Here is an 8,725-nt window from a genome sequence, read left to right as displayed (position 1 = left end):
TGTCCACAGCCTCCTGCCCCTTCTTCTTATAATTTATTGAAAGAGAATTACTTTTCTAACTCAAAAAATAACTAAACATTAGAAAATGGGAACAAGGGATAATAAACCTACACAACTATAAGTGGCAAAAGGAAGACCGGGGTCCGATCTTTGTGACTTCCTTCTTCATAAACTCGAAGTCAATCTCCATATGTTCACGATATCAAATTTTCCATTGGCATTTTCTGAGATCCAAGATCTATGGAACATTCTTTTATCTATGAAAGAATTTTAGTCCCTTCTATTTCTGAGAAAAGAATATGAACATATAAACCCAATTGACTATTCAGTATTTACCTAAAATAAGGCTGAAACATTTGATATTTGAAAGAGTTGACTAAAAGGGCAAGCTAAATATCCTTTTCTTCAGCTTTATCTGTTTTAAATTATAACATAAGAAATCAATCTTGGTAGGTTGTGTTATTGTAGCTTCTTGCATAAACACCTTGTAAAGGTTATGCTTTAATGTTAGCACCCTCAACTTTTATAAAGGTGAAATGGAAACCCTAGACATCTAACTGCCTGGTCACTATCCCTTTTGTAAGAATTCCTATGATAAATTCCTGCTTAGCTTCACTCAGCAAAAGTTTTTTTTCATTGGATGGATTTTAATACTACTTTTATTGGACAGGGAGAAACTGAACAAACCAATCTCCCTTTGTTTTTGGAACTGGCTGCCAGGTTACAACCACAGTAAGGCACTTCATGCCTCTGCTACAATGAGCTCGCTTTCTTTTCTTCTCTTTTTCCAGTGTTACTCATACTTGAGATCCATAGATTACCTGTCTCAGAATTGTCCAGAAGGCCTTTGAAAAAATATAGTCCCTGCAACATACCCAAGGGACTTTGAAACAGAAGCTCTTGAGAGGGAAATAGGAATGTGCACTTATTTCAACCAAAACTGATGGCTTTTATCCACCCTCAAGTTCAAAACTTTTCTAAATAGTTCTTATTTGTCTTTTCATGGCGTTCAGGAATTCATAATTTTTAATAGACTAATATGATTGATATGAATATACATATATTCTCTCTCCATCTCCCTGTCTGTCTCTCTCTCTCTCTCTCTCTCTCTCTCTCTCTCTCTTTCCCTTTCTGTCTCTCTCTCCTTCTCTTTCTCTTTCTCTCTCTGTATCTCTTTTCTTCCCCCATTCTCCATCTTTTTGATGATCAGACAAAAATGTATCCTCAAGAAAGCCTTTTGCAGGGTGGGGAAGGTAGCTCAGCAGAATAAGTGCTTGCCTGGCAAGTTCAGGGTCCTAAATTCAATCCCTGGTACTGAAAAAGAAAAGAAAAGAAAAGAAGAAGAAAGAAAGAAAGAAAGAAAGAAAGAAAGAAAGAAAGAAAGAAAGAAAGAAAGAAAGAAAGAGAAAGAAAGAAAGAGAGAGAGAAAGCCTTCTGTGGAAGTGTGTAAATCTCATGAACAAAGCAATACGAAGAAAAAACTTACAGAGGAATCAAGGGATTATTCAGAGAAACCTTGCATTCCTTTGCAAATAAAAGATAAAACTTCAGTGTTCTAGTTTCCAGGTACTTAAACACTGGATTCCAAATTAAAGGTAAGGGTTTTGTTTAAACTTTCTCATGCAAAAGGTTTTGTTTGGGTTGTAAACTAATGGCAGGGTTTTGATTACTAGATATTTCTCTAAGTTGCTTCTGTGAATAGTTTTATTATTTTTACAAACATTAAAACAGGGTATGGCTGCTTTACAGTAAATGTCACCGATAGAAATCTTATACTTCTATATGATGGAGTTGCTTCAGTAGTTTTTGATTCTGCCCAGTCTAGACTTAATCTGAAGATAAAAATAGTGTAGAATTTAGTTGAAGCAAGGAAATTTTAAAAAATCATTGTTTTATATAAATGATGAATATTTTATAGCATACCTAAATTAATAAATTTATATTAACTAATTAAGCTTATTAAAATTTTTCTTTAAACCAAATGAAAGCTCCCTGATAGCATAATCTCCCCATCAATTTAATCTTCACCAAATTAAAATTTTCTTTATACAGAGATCACACAGCATAACATATCTTACTCTTCCATACAGAATTATATAATAATAAATAACATATACTTCTGACCACAATGTTGCCAAAGTCTGAAAATTCATACAAAATAAAAAATGTAGCCAGTGGTTTTTAAGTCTCTGTTTAGACACTTAAAAATATAGCAGAATAAGTATAATTATCCAATGTCTTTTGGCTGTAACTAATATAAACAACCAAGATGGTAAAAAACATAATAGTAATTATAATCTTCTAAAATTCCAATGGCCCTGAAGACTAGAGGAACTTATACCTATGAGCCACAAACTTCAAGAAATACCTACCTTATATAGTACGTGTAGAACCAATAAGAAAAGAGATATTTAGAGCCAACTTAAAATGTCCTTTCCTAAGACAGCCTGAGGAGACAACAACAGAGACAGTGGGACAAGCTCAATTTATTTTCTAATTTTAAACAGCAAAGGTCAGCGATCCTTGGAAGAGGCAGAAATTCCTAGCCCTGCTGTAAATCAGAGTCAGCTAAGTAAGGAAGAGCCCAAAGCCAGCTCCTTGCTGGTTTGGTTAAAGGATTTAATGGTTGGATGAAACTCTTTCCTAAAACAGAAAGAGCTAAAATCTGTAATAAGAAAATATTTAGAAAATAACAATAATGAAAAATGTTTTGCTTAAAAATGTTGAGATGTGGCCAAAATTACTCTTGGAAAAAAAAAAAATCAGTAGCATTTACTACTTGCATGGCTAAGCAGGAAGGAATAAAAATAAATAAACAGATATCTAATTGAATAAATTGGGACTATAACAAAGGGCTGGCAAGAAAGCTCAGTGGACAAAGTGCCTACTTAGGCAGGCATAGGGGCTGGGGTTCAATCGTCGGTACTGCTTGCAGGGCTGCCCCCGCCCCCAGGCACACTGAGCTGGGGTGCACGCCTGTCATCCCAGTGCTAGAGGCTAAAAACAGGAGGATCACTAGGAGTCCGAGCTGGATAGTGAGACCTTGTACCAAGTACATTAAAAATAATGATAATAATTGGGACTAAAACAAGAAGTTAAACCCAGTACAAACAAAAGAAATAAACAAAATACAGGTTGACATTTCAGTTTTTACTGGTTTAATTTATTTGTATACAAAAATAAATTTAATTCTATCTACCGTCCAGTTAAGTAGACAATATTAATAATATTATTTTACAGATGAAACAAATCCATGCAGTTCAATTTTATACAGTGCAAAAATAGAGTAATTGATTAATGAAACCATAGCATATCTATTAGGAAAAATAAAAGCAGAAAAACATGGTAGCTGCCCAGTGTTAGGGACACAAGAACTGAGGTGCCTACACTTATAAAGTACTTACAAATTTAAATGAATATTATCTGTCTTATTTAATATTTAAAATATCATGGAAATTGATGCACTTTCAACTACAATGTAAACGACCAAGTTTGGTTCCAGAAAAGGAAAAAAATATGAACAGCAAAGAATTGGGAATATTGCCAAATACTGCCAAAACATTGTGAATTCCTCACAATACTGGTGTGCATCTGGCCATTTTAAAGATCAGTGAATGAAGAATTAATCCTGACATAGTCATAATTTCAATTACCCTCTCCATAAATAGCCATATTTCATACGACTAACTTTAGTTGCCCCTTCAAATTGAAAGAAGTAATCATTTTTACACTCTAATTGTCCCTTGTCCAATTCATACTACAGGACACTGTTGCTTTATGTTCAGCATAAATTAAATGATGTTGAAATAATGCAGAAGAAACATATATAAGGCACAATGAACAGTGAGAAGACTGAGGGCAGATGACCACACTTCTTTAGAATGCAATTATGGAGTATAGAAGGTAAACTATGTGCAGATCTCGGAGGCAAAGCTGGAAGACCAGCCTGAGAAAGCTGGCGTGGTAAAGGGGGCAACGGCCTGGAAGAGCTTGGAGGGTGCAGAGACCTCATGGTTAGGAAGGGCAGTAAAAGGCAGCAGGGAGGGGCAGCACCTGTGGGACGACTGGAAAACTCTAAACCTGCCCGAATGCATTCCTCCACCCACTTATCTTTGTACTATTTCCTCTACACATAGAAGAGATAGGACCCAGGCAATAAACCAAAACTAAAGTATACAAAGGATAATTATGTGAAAATTTACTGCTTCCTATGGAGCAAAAGAGCAGATGATAGAATAGCAATGTGTGCAATATTCCACCTTTGTCCTAGCATCTGGCCACCTCCTAATTTAATGAGACGAGCCCTCTGCCCACCAGGAGGCCGGTGCTTTCACATTACAAACCACCACACAGTGGGCTCCTGCTCATCTACTGCTTAGCTGTAGAACAGGGTTAGGTCATCCATACTCACCAGGTATTTGGAGAAAGTCAGCAACATGCAAGAAGGGACTGAAGGTGAAAAATAATAGCAGAGGAAAGGACAGGGATTGAGAAAGCCGCACAGCACAGAACTATGAATTATTATGAGCGTCGAGTACTGCCAGATTCCCACACTGAATGGGAAAAAATCCCCTCAGCTGAAAGTTTTGGAGTGTGCATGGCAGATTCAATAAAAATATTGATGAATGGTATATCAATAAATTTGATAACTCTACTATGATTGTGTATAGTACATCCTTATTCTTACATACATGCTGCAGCATGTAGGATTAAGGAGCTATGTTGTTTGTGACTTGCCTCAAATATAAAATAATTGATAATAATAGTAATAATAATAATAATATAGAGATCATTATGTATACCTGAAATGTACCAGTAAAATCTAACTAAAAAAACCTGTAATATATATATATATGTGTGTGTGTGTGTGTGTGTGTGTGTGTGTGTGTGTATTTAACAAAGTAAAAACTAAGGATAATCACAGATGAATGCAGACAGAGAGTGAATAAATATTCTTTGTATCTGTTCCTGAATCTTTTCTGGAGCTTTGAGATTTGGTCACAAAAATAAAACTAAAAGTTTAAAAGCATTTGATTACATTTCAAGTCTCTCAAAAGAGACATTAATATACATGCTCCTCAGAACTAAAAAAGCAGGCTGGAGAAAATGGAAACACTTAGGCAAGAAACTCAAGTGGTATCGCAAGATAGAGGCAAAGGGAATGCCCAGATGTGGAGGAAGAACAGTACACATTGAATATGATGGGAAGCCTCAGGAAAAACCTTTCCTTAAGAAGTTAAAATTTGTAGAATGTTTCATACATCCAAGTCTACTGACAGGAAATTTAGAAATCATGTGAATAATTTGTCTTTCCATTATTAAATACTATATAGAGAAAAGTAGGTAAACAAAAAACTGTCTTCCTTAATAAGTACAGAGAATTAAATGTTTTCTGAAAAGCACAAACTTAACCTTCTGCATTGCTCTGCTGAGACAAGTGTTTATATGCCAATATGGAAAAAATAAAGATTAATCTTCTCGTATTGGAAGAATAGAGGCACATATTACATAACGTTAGATCAGAGGGCTAAAAATGTGTTCATTTTTCTCCTTGGAAAGTCAAAATGGAAAAAGAAAACTCAAGAAATAGTGAGGCAAGAATGTCATATGTAAAGAATTTTTTATACATGAATAACAAAATCATCAACCACTTGAGTACATACCAGTGGCTTCCAAATATCAAAATTACACTTGACAAGACCTAGCAGTGGACTGCTGGTTTTCAAAAGGATTCTTACAAAAGTAAATGGATACAAGTAGAGACCTTACTCATAATAGAAGTAAATCAGACATGCATGTGTAAACATAATATTGTCTTCAGAGTATAAGAACCTGAAAGAGTAAAGAACATCAGAAAGGTATAGTAGATTCTGTGAAAAAAAAAGAAACTGCTCAAAAAGAAGGAACAACTTGCATGAAGTGGAAAATATATAATATATCTATATACACAAGATAGCTGGAATAATTGTACTGCTGATTTCTACTGGTCTATAGAAATGAACAGTTAATACTTAGCTCTTCTTCTTTTTAATTCTTTTACCAATTTTGCATGATTCTCTCTGGTAATCTGAACAACTAATTTGAAGACAACACTATGCAATATAGCAACCACTATTGCATTTCTACCATTTTGTTTAGTGAAAATCTGTACCACATTTTGTATTTTCTCAACTGTATTTTAATTCTCTTTAATAATAAAAGAAAAAAGAGATTGGCTCCAAATTTTGTACAGGTGTAACTCGAACCAAAATTTAAATCAAATTAATGAAAAGAGACCTAGAGGGACTGGGGAGAAGGAATTTAGGTTAGTTCTGAAAGGTAGAAAGAATAAACACCAAAGCCAAAATGTAGTGGTGAGATAGAGGAATCTGGGTAGATGATATGTGAGTGTTCGTTGCTCATTTGTTCTTGCAGCTGGTGAGCGTTAGCACCGTGGCAGGAGAGTTGCGCCTCAAAGCGCTATTTCTGGTGGAACAAGGCACAGATCTAAGTCCATAGCTAAGAAGAAACAATGGACAGACAATTAGATGAGGTCAATATGGTATTCATGCACAGTGGAGTACTACTTTTCTATAATGTGGAATAGACTTAGGTCTTCTACTGGAAGATGCATGCACCTTGAATACAATGTTAAATGAAACAAATGAGATGCAGGAGCTTAACTGTGCCATACCGTCTTTCTTATTGAGAAATCCAAAGTATAAATAAGAAAACAGCAAAATCAGAAAGAAACGAAAGGAAGCATGGAAGTAGACTTACTACAAATGGGGAAGGGGTAAGAGATGGAAGGAGAAACAAAGGAAGAAAAGAGGAAGTAGAAATGAATTAAGGGGTGTCACATACATGCATAAAATACTCATGATGGAAGTAGGCATTATGTGTCACAAACATATATCAATCGGCATAAAAGTACACAGGTGCCCTGGAGCAAAGGGGCTACAGGTGCACTTAGAAGAGAGCTAGCTCAGTGCTGGGAGGTGATCACATACATAGCAAAGTCTACAAATCAATAAGTAATGTCTAAGTTGCTAAATGAAAAGCAACTACTAAGAAATACGAGACAAACATCCAGAGATTCTGAAATATGAATTTGTCAACCAGTACGTCTCTGGGGACCAAGATTCTGAAGAACAGCCATCATCATCTAGAAAGCAAACAACAAGTGCTGGTGAGACCATGGAAGAGGAAGAAGCAATTCCACACTGCTGGTGGGAAGGAGAGCTAGCGCAACCAGTGTGGGAATCAGCGTGCAGTTCTCGAAAAGCTGGACATAGATCTTCCACTGGAACCATTCATTTGCCTTCTATGTGTCTTCCCTGAAGAGCTGAAAACATCATACTATAGTGATCCAAGCTTATCTGTGTGTACAGGAGCACAGTTCATAATAGGTAAATCTTGGAAGCAGCCTAAATGTCCACCCCCAGATGAATGGATAAATGAAACGCATTGGTACAGAATGGAGTACCAAGGTGCCTTAATGAAGGGATGTTTGAGTCCTTTCTAGAAAAATGGGTGCATCTTGTAGCTATGTGTTGGACAAAACAGATCAGACGCACAAGCTTCAGTATAACATGGTTTCTCTTATAAAACAAACCCAACATATAAGTGGAAAGCAAAATAGAAGCTAATGAAAAATACGATAGATCTCTCTCAAATGGTAAGGGGATCAAGAGATACAGGAAGGGAGATAGAATGGAGGGAAAAAGACTTAAAGTATTCAATACATTATGGACACGTGACAACTTCACACAAGAAATGTGAACACATAGCACAAGTACTTGCCAATACGCTTTAAAAAAAAAAAAGAAAGTAAGGGGAAAAAAGATTCATGTGAATTTCTTGAAGTCTTTCTCTGTTTTCTGAAAGTGTTGTGTGGGTAAAAGTCATTATTGCTTTCACTTAAATGTTTTGTAAGTTTCACAATAAAACCTTAACAAAAAGATGTTATGAACTAGTAGCCTCAATAAACTTGTTTGAAAGAGTAAAAATAACATTTCTCTAAAAAAAACTAAGGATGAGGGGTGGAAAAGAGATGAATTTTTTTCTTTTTGTTTTTTCCATTTATGTATTTGGTACAAGGTCTCATTACACAGCTCAGACTCACATTGATCCTCCTGTTTTCAGCCTCCCCAGTAGTGGGATTACGGGAGTGCGCCACAATTCCCGGACTTGGGTGCCAGCTCAGCACGACACGAGGACCGTGGATCGAACTCTGGTCCCTACACTTATCAAAGCAGGTGCTTAGTCCACTAAGCTATCTCGCCAGCCAAGATAGATGCATTTTAACAAATTCTCTGCCTTATAATTTAAATGTGTCTGTTTATTTGGACACTACTTTGATATAAATGCAATTTTTAAAAATCTAGTTTGAAAGCTTTAAATAAAATAGGAAGTTTATCAATACATTTTGGATCTAGAATAACCCTGATATCAATAAAGACATCATAATATTTAAATTGATAACCAATATACTCATGAATATAGATGAAAAACTTGTCAATAAAATATAGTACTGGAAAACAGGACTCAAAGAGAAACGTTAAAGTTAATGTAGGATGACCATCCATAATTTCTTTTCAGTGGGTCAGGGAGATAGCTCAGGGGCATAAGTGTCTGCCTGGCAAGTGCAAAGTCCTGAGTTTGTTGCAAACAAACAAAAACAACCCAACTAATAATAATACTAATTTCTTCTCAGAATGAATTGCTGATTTAATATTTGAAAATA

Source organism: Octodon degus, unplaced genomic scaffold, assembly GCF_000260255.1.
Source record: "Octodon degus isolate 3935 unplaced genomic scaffold, OctDeg1.0 scaffold00022, whole genome shotgun sequence".
Classification (NCBI taxonomy): domain Eukaryota; kingdom Metazoa; phylum Chordata; class Mammalia; order Rodentia; family Octodontidae; genus Octodon; species Octodon degus.
Note: the sequence above shows the minus strand (reverse complement) of the source record.